We start from the raw sequence: 13435 nt of genomic DNA on the forward strand, positions 1-13435 counted from the left end.
ATGCTCAAAGAAAATGAAAACAAGTTGGATTCAATAACCAAATTCACCTTAGAGGTCTGGCTCAAATTAGTAAAAAGGTATCAAATGGAGAAGGAGATAAAGAAATTTAGCTGGTTGGCGTACGATTCAAATTTTAAACCAGGAGTTTTGAATTCTAAATTTAAAAACTGGACTAATAAAGGTTTGAACATACTAAGTAATTTTATTAAAAAGGGGAAATTATAAGCTTTCAGAATTTAAGACAGAAATTTGATTTGGAACATCAAGACTTCTATATGTATCTTCAGGTTAGAGACCATTATCAAAAGGAGATAAGGCCAGAACTCCCGGGTAAAGTAAATGTTATAACTGAAATTTTGGGGTGTGCTTATAGAAACAAAGGAGAAAAGTTGATATCTAAATTGTATCAGGGATTGGTATCCAACAGAAGAACTTTGACACTTTATATTAGAGATAAATGGAAAAAAGAGTTATTAGTAGAAATATGTGATGACGAATGGTATGACATATGTGAAACTCAACTATCCACATCTAGTTCTAGAAACTGGAAATTATTTTGTTGGAAAAATGTGGTAAGATTTTTTATAACACCAAAGATCAAGAGGGCTACCTCATCAATATGTCAGCCCTGCTGGAGGATGTGCGGTGAACAGGATGTGGGTCATGCACATATTTTCTGGCATTGCACAAAAATATCCCAATACTGGGATAGTATCTGGGAGGAATCAGGGAAAATACTTGGATATAAACTACCAAAGACATGCTTAGTACTGTTCTTCGGAAGTCTAACAGAAAAGAAAATACAAAAGAAAGACAAATACTTAATTAAAATCCTTCTGGCAGCATCAAAAAAGGCCATTACACGAAAATGGTGTAAAAAGGTCCCCCCAACCCTGGAAAACTGGAGAGACATTGTGGAGGAAATTCACAACATGGAAAGACTTGCATATATATTAAGACTACAGCAAGAAATGTGTGAAGAGAGATGGAAAAAATGGACTTTATACACAAACTTGATTCACTATGACCACTGACACTGTGTTGTTAATGTTCTTTTTGTTGTTGTAAAATTGGAAATATCATTAATAAACCTTAAGTGAAAAAAAATAAAATAAAATAAAAGGTCCGGTTCTTCGTGATCCCATGTTTTAAACTTTAGTTAGTGTGTAATGTTTTTGTTAGAGTATAAATAATATCTGTAAAATTCTAAAGGGGCATGGTCTTGTTGCGCTCTGACAGAGAAGGAAGAGCTGTGTTTGTGTTTGTCTCCATGTCGTCGAAACGCTGTTATTTTAATCTCGGAGTCCAATCATCTTTGTTTGGGCTTCCCGGGGACGCTGTACTTAAAGATCAATGGTTACAATTTATGTTTAACTCTGTTCCCGAAAATTATAATCCACATATAAAACTATGTGCAGCACATTTTGCGGAGGACAGCTTCCTCAATCTCAATCAGTTTAATGCCGGATTCACACAAAGATTATTCTTGAAAGATGGAGCAGTTCCCTCTTTGTCTGTTGAAGGCGTTGTTTATGGACCACAACCGGTAAGTGTATTTTATTATTTAAGTTGGTGCGTTTAACAGTTTCTGTAACTTATTACACAAAGGGCAATGCTGTTTAGCTTTGTTAACTAGATGGTAGGGCTGTGCAAAAAAAAAAAAAAAAAAAAAAAAAGAAAAAAAAACACCGAACGCGATTTTCATGCGTATCTCATCAGTAATGGTGCTCCTGTGATTAAAAGTACATCTCCAGCACATGCTTTTAGATCAGGATTGCCAGGTTTTCAAAACAAATCCTGCCCACTTGCTTCTCAAAACTAGTCCAAAACTAGCCCAATCACGTTTCCAGGATGGCATCGTGTGCTAAGCTGCTGTCGAATCACAAAACAGGAACCGCTGGCACAATCGCAACTCATTACGTATTTCTGAAGGAAGGACTTCATAGAACAAGGAAGTAATCAGGCCGTTTTTATGACAGTGAAAACAGCGGTATAAAAGATAAGTGAATTGTGTGAACAATACTGTTTTTTTACACGCGAAACATGAACATGTTATATTGCACACTGTAAACACAATCAAAGCTTAAAAAAAAAAAAAAACACGAAAAACGTGACCTTTAAGAACTTCAGTGTGTTACACACTTAATTTTGGAGTCTTTGGAAAGAAGACCCTTTGGGCTTTACTTTTCAAATCAACCAGATTTGATTATGCTCCAAAATATTATAGACACTGAAGTACCTTGAAAAAAATGTTACCACACTGAATTTTCTCTTTTCATTTGATATAAAAATACAGTCTTGGAGCAATCTAGAAAAGTAATGGGTTGAAAGTCACATGTCTCATGAGTTTCTATTTCAAATCTGAAGACGACATCATGAAAAATGAGATTCCTGCAAATATTTTTCTGAGACTATGTCTATCAAAACCGCTGAGGAATTTTAACCAAAATGTATTACAGATTATGTCAGAAATAATCTAAAAAACACGACAACTTGTGTGAAATGGGCATCTGATGTCACCTTCATAAAAAGGCATGAGAGCATACATGACAATACAGGCATAGACATACACACACACACACACACACACACACATTATATAGATATATACATAGAATTTCAATTAATTTTTCAAATATCAGGACATAAAATGGTAAAATGGTATTAAAAAAAACCTCTTACTGAACACCTCTTACCGAATAAACAAATTATTCTAAAAGGTAAGGTCTATCATTATTTTATTTACCACAAAATATTAATCTTATTTCTCATTCTGCAGTGCTTATAGGTGATACTAGTAGTAGTAGCAGCTCAGTGTTGTCAGAAGTGTACAAGCTCCATCTTAAACGGGAAGGAAAAAATAATAATAATAAAAATAAAAAGATTACCTCTGAGATGGTTGTGCACAATGTGGCCAACTGATCGGAGGTTGACTGCCGAAGGTCAGGTCCAGCCCAAGCCTGTCTGACTCGCTCAAGCTCCAGAGCCAGGGATTCATGGATGGATTTGAAAGATGAATGTACTATAAAAAAGGGAAGAATAAAAAAAAAAAATATATATATATATATATATGGGAACCTTCTAGCTTCCAAGTGAGTTAATTGTAAATTATATCCTTCTAAAACTACTAGACATGTCAATTTACACACATTTCCAATTAATATATAAATGTCTGGCCTTAATACTGCAAGATACAGATTCGAGTTGGCCACCAATGGATATAGCTATGGAATCTAATGTGTTCTGACCCAATGGTATGTCTTTGTGGGCCTTCTCTTCAGAAAGAAAACCAGTTTGCAAAAAGATGCAACTTCGTGCAGCTGCCTTGTAGAGGGGGCTCTGGCTTGAGGGATTGGGTTCATTACCATCACCATGCCACTAGGCTAGATAGTGTTAAGTGATAGCCAACTCATGTCTTCCATGTCCTGTCCAGAGGTCTGGGCATTTGTGCCATACCACAGAGAAAGAAGGTCCTCCCTCAGGTTAATTTGTCAGAGAGAGAATGTTGACAGGAGCTTGAGCTCCAAGAACCAAGCCTTGGTGGGCAAGCAGAGCACAACCAACAGGACCTGTTCTCCTTCCCCCTGACCTAACCCAATATTTGTGCAACCAGGCTCACTGGAGAAACGCACACTTGCACAGTACCTGCGACCAGCTGTGTGCCAAGGATTCATCAAATTGAGGCAGCTTATTTTCCAAAGCAGCTAAGACCCTGTCCAGTGTCCTGAGGCTGCACACCTGTTGATATCCACCCGATGTGTGCTGTGCACCTAACGCTGTTCGGGAGGCAAACACACTCTTGTAGTTTAAATCTAGATTATAGGCTCACCTCTTTAACCTGGCTTACAGATAACACACTAATGCGCTTCTAATATCCACATCCAGGATTTTTAGGCTGCATTAATTAGGTAAACGGGGACCGGGAATACTTCCCATAACACCCTATGTACTTGCTACATTATAAGAATGGCATCTACGCTAATATTAGTCTGTTTCTAATTGATGTTGATAGTGTTGAAATTATGCAGCCAAGTGATGATATCTCAGATCATTATTTAGTTTTGTGCCAACTTCATATAGCCAAAATTGTAAATTCTACTTCTTGTTACAAGTATGGAAGAACCATGACTTCTACCACAAAATACTGCTTTTTAAGTTATATTCCTGGTGTATCCAAATTTACAGGAAAAGTATAATAAAATGCAATGTACTGCAAATGTATTCTGTTTTATTCTTATTCTTCGTGAATAAGATTCCTTAATAAGCTTTGTTCGGGACGTTAAACTACTTTAGGAGCCCTAAGGACTGCCATGGTGAAAACATTATTTGAAATCTTGTGAAATTTGCTAGAGTATGGGTCAGTGTTTTGATTGCAGAAGAGTTTGACAAAGAATTACTAACACATAATAAAACAAAACTCCAGGTGTTTTTGATGAGGATATGACAATGCAAAATGGTTCAAATCTCTAGAAGTCTATGTTGAATGATAAAAACCCTTTGTTAATAATTTATTTGGAAAAAATGGGCAAAACTAAAATATAAGTACATAAAGATTAATCGTAAAAATAATCGACAGATTAATCGATTATCAAAATAATCGTTAGGTGCAGCCCTAATATTAGTCCATATCGTGATTTGATGCAAGTGCAATGACCTATTTTTGATTCATTCAAAATTTGGCAAATTCATTGCCATTCTTAAACTGTAAATTCCGTTTTTATGACTGGATTCCGCGATTCCCTCCGCGTTTTCTGCATTGCGGAAATCATAGGGCCCTAGTTGTGGTATGTCAGCTCTATCTTGCAATGGTCACATGACACGACGTTCTCTTGACGTTTGTCCGTGCCCTCAAATCAAAACACTGCTGACTCCTTTGCAGTAAGCGATTTCGGACACAGCACTTGTCTCCTTCCGCTTTGTGGGTGACGTAAACGCGCGTCACATAAAAAAAAATAATTGCGAAAGATCCTGACATGAGATTTAAAATAAATTAAAAGAGGCTGAGGCAGAGGAATTTGCCTGGATCATTTTTTGTAATCGAGTTACTCTAGGATTCGTTTCAGCCCTACTTCTGACTATTATTAATTCCTCATTGTCATTAGGATATGTCCCCAAAACCTTCAAACTGTATGTTATTAAGCCTCTCATCAAAAAACCACAACTTGACCCCAAAGAACTAGTTAATTATAGACCGATCTCGAATCTCCCTTTTCTGTCCAAGATACTAGAAAAGGTGGTATCCTCACAATTATATTCCTTCTTAGAGAAAAATGGTATATGTGAGGATTTCCAGTCAGGATTTAGACCATATCTTAGTACTGAGACTGCTCTCCTTAGAGTTACAAATGCTCCTATCATCTGATCGTGGTTGTATCTCTATATTAGTTTTATTGGATCTTAGTGCTGCGTTTGACAATTGAGCACAACATTCTTTTGCATAGACTTGAACACTTTGTTGGCATTAATGGAAGTGCATTAGCATGGTTTAAATCGTACTTATACAATATGACCGCCATCAGTTCATAGCAGTGAATGAAGATGTATCATATCGATCACAAGTGCAGTATGGAGTACCTCAAGGCTCAGTACTAGGGCTGCTACTCTTCACGCTTTATATGTTACCCTTGGGAGATATCATCAGGAAACATGGTGTTAGCTTTCACTGTTATGCTGATGATACTCAGCTCTATATTTCTTCGCAGCCCGGTGAAACACCAATTTGAAAAACTAAATGGAATGCATAGTCCATGTAAAAAACTGGATGACGAGTAATTTCTTACTGCTAAATTCTGTAAAAACAGAGGCGTTAATTATAGGACCTAAAAACTCTGCTTGTAATAACCTAGAACACTGTCTAAGACTTGATGGTTGCTCTGTAACCTAGGTGTGCTATTTGATCGCAATCTTTCCTTAGAAAGCCACGTTTCTAGCATTTGTAAAACTGCATTTTTCCATCTCAAAATATATATCTAAATTACGGCCTATGCTCTCAATGTCAAATGCAGGAATGTTAATCCATGCATTTATGACCTCAAGGTTAGATTATTGTAATGCTTTATTGGGTGGTTGTTCTGCACGCTTAGTAAACAAACTACAGCTAGTCCAAAATGCAGCAGCAAGAGTTCTTAATAGAACCAGGAAGTATGACCATATTAGCCCGGTCCTGTCAACACTGCACTGGCTCCCTATCAAGCATTGTATAGATTTTAAAATATTGCTTATTACTTATAAAGCCCTGAATGGTTTAGCACCTCAGTATTTGAATGAGCTCCTGTTACATTATAATCCTCTGCGTCTGCTGCGTTCTCAAAACTCAGGCAATTTGATAATACCTAGAATATCAAAATCAACTGCGGTCGGCAGATCCTTTTCCTATTTGGGGCCTAAACTCTGGAATAACCTACCTAACATTGTTCGGGAGGCAGACACACTCTTGCAGTTTAAATCTAGATTAAAGACCCATCTCTTTAACCTGGCATACACATAACATACTAATATGCTTTTAATATTCAAATCCTTTAAAGGATTTTTAGGCTGCATTAATTAGGTAAACCGGAACCGGGAACACTTCCCATAACACCCTATGTACTTGCTACATCATTAGAAGAATGGCATCTACGCTAATATTAGTCTGTTTCTCTCTTATTCCGAGGTCACCATAGCCACCAGATCCAGTCTGTATCCAGATCTGGATCACCGGATCCAGTACGTATCCAGACCAGATGGTGGATCAGCACTTAGAAAGGACCTCTACATCCCTGAAAGACAGTGGAGACCAGGACAACTAGAGCCCCAGATACAGATCCCCTGTAAAGACCTTGTCTCAGAGGAGCACCAGGACAAGACCACAGGAAACAGATGATTCTTCTGCACAATCTGACTTTGCTGCAGCCTGAAATTTAACTGCTAATGTTCTTTGTTGTATTTTGTTGTTGTTTGAATTTAAAGCAGTTAATGCCGAATTGCTGCTAAAAGTTAAAGTAAAATACGCACGGTGCTTTTGCAAGCTATTTAAGCCAAGGAAAGCAAGACAAAGAGGAAACACTTTAATTATATATATTTTGTATGAATCTTCAATGTGAATCTTTAATATGATAAATGAAACCGTATTATCAAATGCTTTTAACAGCTCCACGTTTTTACTTCGAAATGTACAGTGACATTTAATGACATTGCCTTTTGCAGTTTAACAACATTAGGCTGGTTCATGTTTTTTCCCCATCCCCAAATTTAAGACCTCTTAAAATGATAAACTGTATAACAACTAAGATATTTAAGTATTAGTATGAAATAGTAAGAAGTATGACCTCGCAAGCTCGAGTGAAATGCTTGAACTGTTGAGCATCAATGCCTACATGCATCAGTTAGTGAAGGAGACCCTCTGTATTCACAATAGTCAGACATAATACAGGTGCCGGTCATATAATTAGAATTTCATCAAAATGTTGATTTCACTAATTCCATTCAAAAAGGATTTCTTGCAATTTTGATAGCTGACAACTAAGAAAAATACCAAATTCAGTATCTCAGAAAATTAGAATATTGTGAAAAGGTTCAATATTGAACACACCTGGTGCCACAGTCTAATCCACTAATTAACTCAAAGCACCTTCAAAGGCCTTTAAATGGTCTCTCAGTCTAGTTCTGTAGGCTTCACAATCATGGGGAAGACTGCTGACTTGACAGTTGTCCAAAAGACGACCATTGACACCTTGCACAAGGAGGGCAAGACACAAAAGGTCATTGCAAAAGAGGCTGGCTGTTCACAGTGCACGATGTCCAATAACATTAATAGAGAGGCGAAGGGAAGGAAAAGATGTGGTAGAAAAAAAAAAAAGTGTACAAGCAATAGGGACCGCACCCTGGAGAGGATTGCAAATAAATGCAAAGACACTATTTAACTGAACAGAGATGACATAACTGAATCCAATGATGAACTGCCTTTAACTATCATTTTGCATTATTGACACTGTTTTCCTAATGAATGTTGTTCAGTTGCTTTGACGCAATGCATTTTGTTTAAAGCGCTATATAAATAAATAAAAATAAAGGTGATTCTGAAACAAAACCCATTAAAAAATGTGGGGGAGATTAGTCAAGACAAATAGTGGACTGCAGCTGGAGTCAGTGCTTCAATGTCAATGTCAATGTCACCTTTATTTATATAGCGCTTTAAACAAAATACATTGCGTCAAAGCAACTGAACAACATTAATTAGGAAAACAGTGTCAATAATGCAAAAATGATAGTTAAAGGCAGTTCATCATTGGATTCAGTTATGTCATCTCTGTTCAGTTAAATAGTGTCTGTGCATTTATTTGCAATCAAGTCAACGATATCGCTGTAGATGAAGTGTCCCCAACTAAGCAAGCCAGAGGCGACAGCGGCAAGGAACCGAAACTCCATCAGTGACAGAATGGAGAAAAAAACCTTGGGAGAAACCAGGCTCAGTTGGTGGGCCAGTTCTCCTCTGACCAGACGAAACCAGTAGTTCAATTCCAGGGTGCAGCAAACCAAGAACCACTACACACAGACGTATGCAAGACATGGGTTTCAGCTGTCGCATTCCTTGTGTCAAGCCACTCTTGAACACCAGACAGCCTCAGAAGGGTCTAAAGACAAAAAGGACTGGACTGCTACTGTGTGGTCCAAAGTTATGTTCTCTGATGAAAGTCAATTTTGCATTTCCTTTGGAAATCAGGGTCCCAGAGTCTGGAGGAAGAGAGGAGAGGCACACAATCCTCGTTGCTTGAGGTCCAGTGTAAAGTTTCCACAGTCAGTGATGGTTTGGGGTGCCATGTCATCTGCTGGTGTTGGTTCACTGTGTTTTCTGAGGTCCAAGGTCAACACAGTCGTATACCAGGAAGTTTTAGAGCAGTTCATGTTTCCTGCTGCTGACCAACTTTATGGAGATGCAGATTTCATTTTCCAACAGGACTTGGCACCTGCACACAGTGTCAAAGTTACCAGTACCTGGTTTAAGGACCATGGTATCCCTGTTCTTAATTGGCCAGCAAACTCACCTGACCTTAACCCCATAGAAAATCTATGGGGTATTGTGAAGAGAAAGATGCGATATGCCAGACCCAACAATGCAGAAGAGCTGAAGGCCACTATCAGAGCAACCTGGGCTCTCATAACACCTGAGCAGTGCCACAGACTGATCGACTCCATGCCACGCCGCATTACTGCAGTCATTCAGGCAAAAGGAGCCACAACTAAGTATTGAGTGCTGTACATGCTCATACTTTTCATGTTCATACATTTCAGTTGGCCAAGATTACTAAAAATCCTTTCTTTGTATTGTTCTCAAGTAATTTTCTAATTTTCTGAGATATTGAATTATGGGTTTTCCTTAGTTGTCAGTTATAATCATAAAAATCAAAAGAAATAAACATCTGAAATATATGTCTGTGTGTAATGAATGAATATTATATACAAGTTTCACTTTCTGAATGGAATTAGTGAAATAAATCAACTTTGATTATATTCTAATTATATGACCAGTACCTGTATATTCAAACTCAACTAAGGAACATCACTTTGAACTTACAAAACCAAGTGATTCAAATCTTGAAAGTGTTCGGGAGTGACCCCAGATCTTTCCAGACTTCTTTTTGGGTTTCTGAAGACTAAGGTCCTGAAAAATAAGCACCATGTTAACCTCTTTGCCATTTAACACCGCTAATGCCATCAAATAATCACTTATACTTCTCACATTTGCTCTGTGTTATGCTGGCGGCTGCACAAAGATAACATATCCTATCCATTCTGTGTCAGATTTAGAACAGCAGACTCACCTGCATGCCGATTCGACGTTCAAGGTCCGCGTTTGTGATGGGAAGACCACCCTCATGCCAGTGAAGTTTCTGGATAAAACTCAAAAGCTCAGCTATATCCAGCTGACACCTGGCAAGTTCTGTGCATGAGAGGCTGAATGTTAGAGGACGTGAACATTTTGAAGCCTTCTGAAGCAAAAGCAGTCTACATAGTACACTAAATAGGTGTCAACTGACAACAGTACAATTTGTGTGAAATGAAAGGGATCATGTTTTTTTTTTGTTTTTTTTAGAAAGGTTTCAAATAACATTAAATGAGGTGATGCTACTTACACCAGTTTCAATTTCTTATGGAAAAAAAAAAAACTCGGAAGGTTATGATAATTGCAAGTTGTTCATCTGCATTTTTGGTCTCTTATTTCTCATTTTCCTCTTGACAAATGCCCATAGAATCTCTCTGGGGTTCAGGTCTGGTGAGTTTGCTGGCCAGTCAAGCACACCAACACTAAGGTCGTTTAACCAACTTTTGGTGCTTTTGGCAGTGTGGGCAGGTGCCAAATCCTGCTGGAAAATGAAATCAGCATCTCCAAAAAGCTGGTCAAAAGAAGGAATTATGAAGTGCTCCAAAATTTCTTGGTAAATGGCTGCAGTGACTTTTCACTGTGTGCAGGTGCAAAGTCCTGTTGGAAAATGAAATCTGCATCTCCATAAAAGTTAGTCAGCAGCAGGAAGCATGAAGTGCTCTAAAACTTCCTGGTATACGGCTGTGTTGACCTTGGGCCTCAGAAAACGCAGTCGGCCAACACCAGTAGATGACATTGCACCCCAAATCATCACAGACTGTGGAAACTTAACACTGGACTTCAAGCAACTTGAGCTATGAGCTTCTCCACCCTTTCTCCAGACTCTAGGACCTTGGTTTCCAAATGAAATACAAAACTTGCTCTAATCTGAAAAGAGGACTTTGGACCACTGGGCAACAGTCCAGTTCTTCACCTTAGCCCAGGTAAGATGCCTCAAGAGTGGCTTAAAAAGAGGAATACGACAACTGGAGCAAAATTCCTTGACACGTCCGTGTGTGGTGGCTCTTGATACCTTGACCCCAGCCTCAGTCTATTACTTGTGAAGTTCACTCAAATTCTTGAATCCAGTTTGCTTGACAATCCTCATAAGGCTGCGGTTCTCTCGGTTGTCCATCTTTTTCTTCCACACTTTTTCCTTCCACTGAACTTTAACATGCTTGGATACAGCACTCTGTGAACAGCCAGCTTCTTTGGCAATGAATGTTTTTTGGCTTACACTCCTTGTGAAGGGTTTCAATGATTGTCTTCTGGACAACTTTCAGATCAGCAGTATTCCCCATGATTGTGTAACCTAGTGAACCAAATTGAGAGACCCATTTTGAAGGCTAAGGAAACCTTTGCAGTTATTTTTAATTGATTAGCTGATTGGCATGTCACCATATTCTAGTTTGTTGAGATATTGAATTGGTGGGTTTTTGTTAAATGTGTGCCAAATTCACAATTGAAAGAACCAAAGACTACTTCAGTATACAGGTGCTGGTCATATAATTAGAATATCATCAAAATGTTTATTTCACTAATTCCATTCAAAAAGTGAAATTTGTATATTATATTCATTCATTACACACAGACTGATATATTTCAAATGTTTATTTTAATTTTGATGATTATAACTGACAACTAAGGAAAATCCCAAATTACTAAAGACCAATACAAAGAAAGGATTTTTAGAAATCTTGGCCAACTGAAAAGTATGATTATGTACAGCACTCAATACTTAGTTGTTGCTCCTTTTGCCTGAATTACTGCAGTAATGCGGCGTGGCATGGAGTCGATCAGTCTGTGGCACTGCTCAGGTGTTATGAGAGCCCAGGTTGCTCTGATAGTGGCCTTCAGCTCTTCTGCATTCTTGGGTCTGGCATATCGCATCTTTCTCTTCACAATACCGAGTCAGGCGAGTCAGGCGAGTTTGCTGGCCAATTAAGAACAAGGATACCATGGTCCTTAGACCAGGTACTGGTAGCTTTGGCACTGTGTGCAGGTGCCAGGTCCTGTTGGAAAATGAAATCTGCATCTCCATAAAGTTGGTCAGCAGCAGGAAGCACGAAGTGCTCTAAAACATCCTGGTATATGGCTGTGTTGACCTTTGACCTCAGAAAACACAATGGACCAACACCAGCAGATTACATGGCACCCCAAACCATCACTGACTGTGGAAACTTTACACTGGACCTCAAGCAACGTGGACTGTGTGCCTCTTCTATCTTCCTTCCAGACTCCAAAATGATTTCCAAAGGAAATGCAAAATTGACTTTCATCAGAGAACATAACTTTGGACCACTCAACAGCAGTCCAGTCCTTTTTGAAGCAAGACGCTCCTTATGCTGTCTGTTGTTCAAGAGTGGCTTGACAAGGAATGCGACAGCTGAAACCCATGTCTTGCATATGTCTTTTGGACACCTGTCAAGTCAGCAGTCTTCCCCATGATTGTGTAGCCTACAGAACTAGACTGAGAAACCATTTAAAGGCCTTTGCAGGTGTTTTGAGTTAATTAGCTGATTAGAGTGTGGCACCAGGTGTCTTCAATATTGAACCTTTTCACAATATTCTAATTTTCTGAGATACTGAATTTGGGATTTTCCTAGTTGTCAGTTAGAATCATCAAAATTTAAAGAAATAAACATTTGTAATATGTCAGTATGTTTGTAATGAATTAAATATACAAGTTTCACTTTTTTGAATGGAATTAGTTAAAATCAACTTTTTGATGATATTCTAATTATATGACCAGCACCTGTACTTATTTAATACACAAGTTTCACAATTTGAGTTGAATTACTGAAATGAACTTTTCCCCGACATTCTAATTTGTTGAGATGCCCCAGACAGAATACCACCTGTATAGTGTATATGCATATTCATTCTCTGCCAGCAGGAGAGATTGTAGTGTGCGAGAGAGAGAGGTTTCCCCTGGTAATGGCTGTAATCAAATAAGCGCTGCAAATCAGCTCACAATTGCTGCTCAGACATTATGGACGAGATGAAATGAAAATGACAATCATTTTTTGAAGACAGTCATCTTCCTTCAGAAATACAGTGACATAAAAACACCCGCACCAAGTTTCCACTTTGACACGTTTTGAAAAATGTGTTTGTGGCTGTCAGTTTTGATATTGTGGTAGACCACCACAAATAAATCAATGTATGGGAAACAGTAAAGCTTACCAAAAATGACCCGGCCTCAAATTGCTTATAAATTACTCATTATGCTATATTATCACCAAACATTGGATTCAATCTTTTTGTCAACTTTTTTCATTTAGGACTGGTTTTGTATTTATATTTGCATCTGATTAATAATAGGAACCTACTTTTGAGTGAAAAAAATATGAATAGCTTTCATAATATTACATAAAATGTGGAGAAAATTTGTTCTGTTTATCACAATAGTGTACTTTAATGTTTAATCAATGACTTTATTTTGTACAAAATGGCACAAAGTCATGCTTGTGGTGTTCCCGGGCCAAAACGGATGGCCATTTAGAGCGAATGGGAAAGATCACAAAAAACAGGACCTTTATTTTCTGAAAAGTAGCACAAAGTAACACTTTCGCTGTTCCTCGTCAAATCTGA

The 13435-nt window shown here is 38.1% G+C and overlaps 1 pseudogene; it reads right to left on the reverse strand.

Moving 5' to 3' along the window:
* The window catches only part of LOC132104578 (oxysterol-binding protein-related protein 7-like), an 80299-nt pseudogene that overhangs the window by 42250 nt on the left and 24614 nt on the right, over nt 1-13435 (reverse strand).

This window comes from Carassius carassius, chromosome 25 (assembly GCF_963082965.1).
Source record: "Carassius carassius chromosome 25, fCarCar2.1, whole genome shotgun sequence".
In the NCBI taxonomy this organism is placed as follows: Eukaryota; Metazoa; Chordata; class Actinopteri; order Cypriniformes; family Cyprinidae; genus Carassius; species Carassius carassius.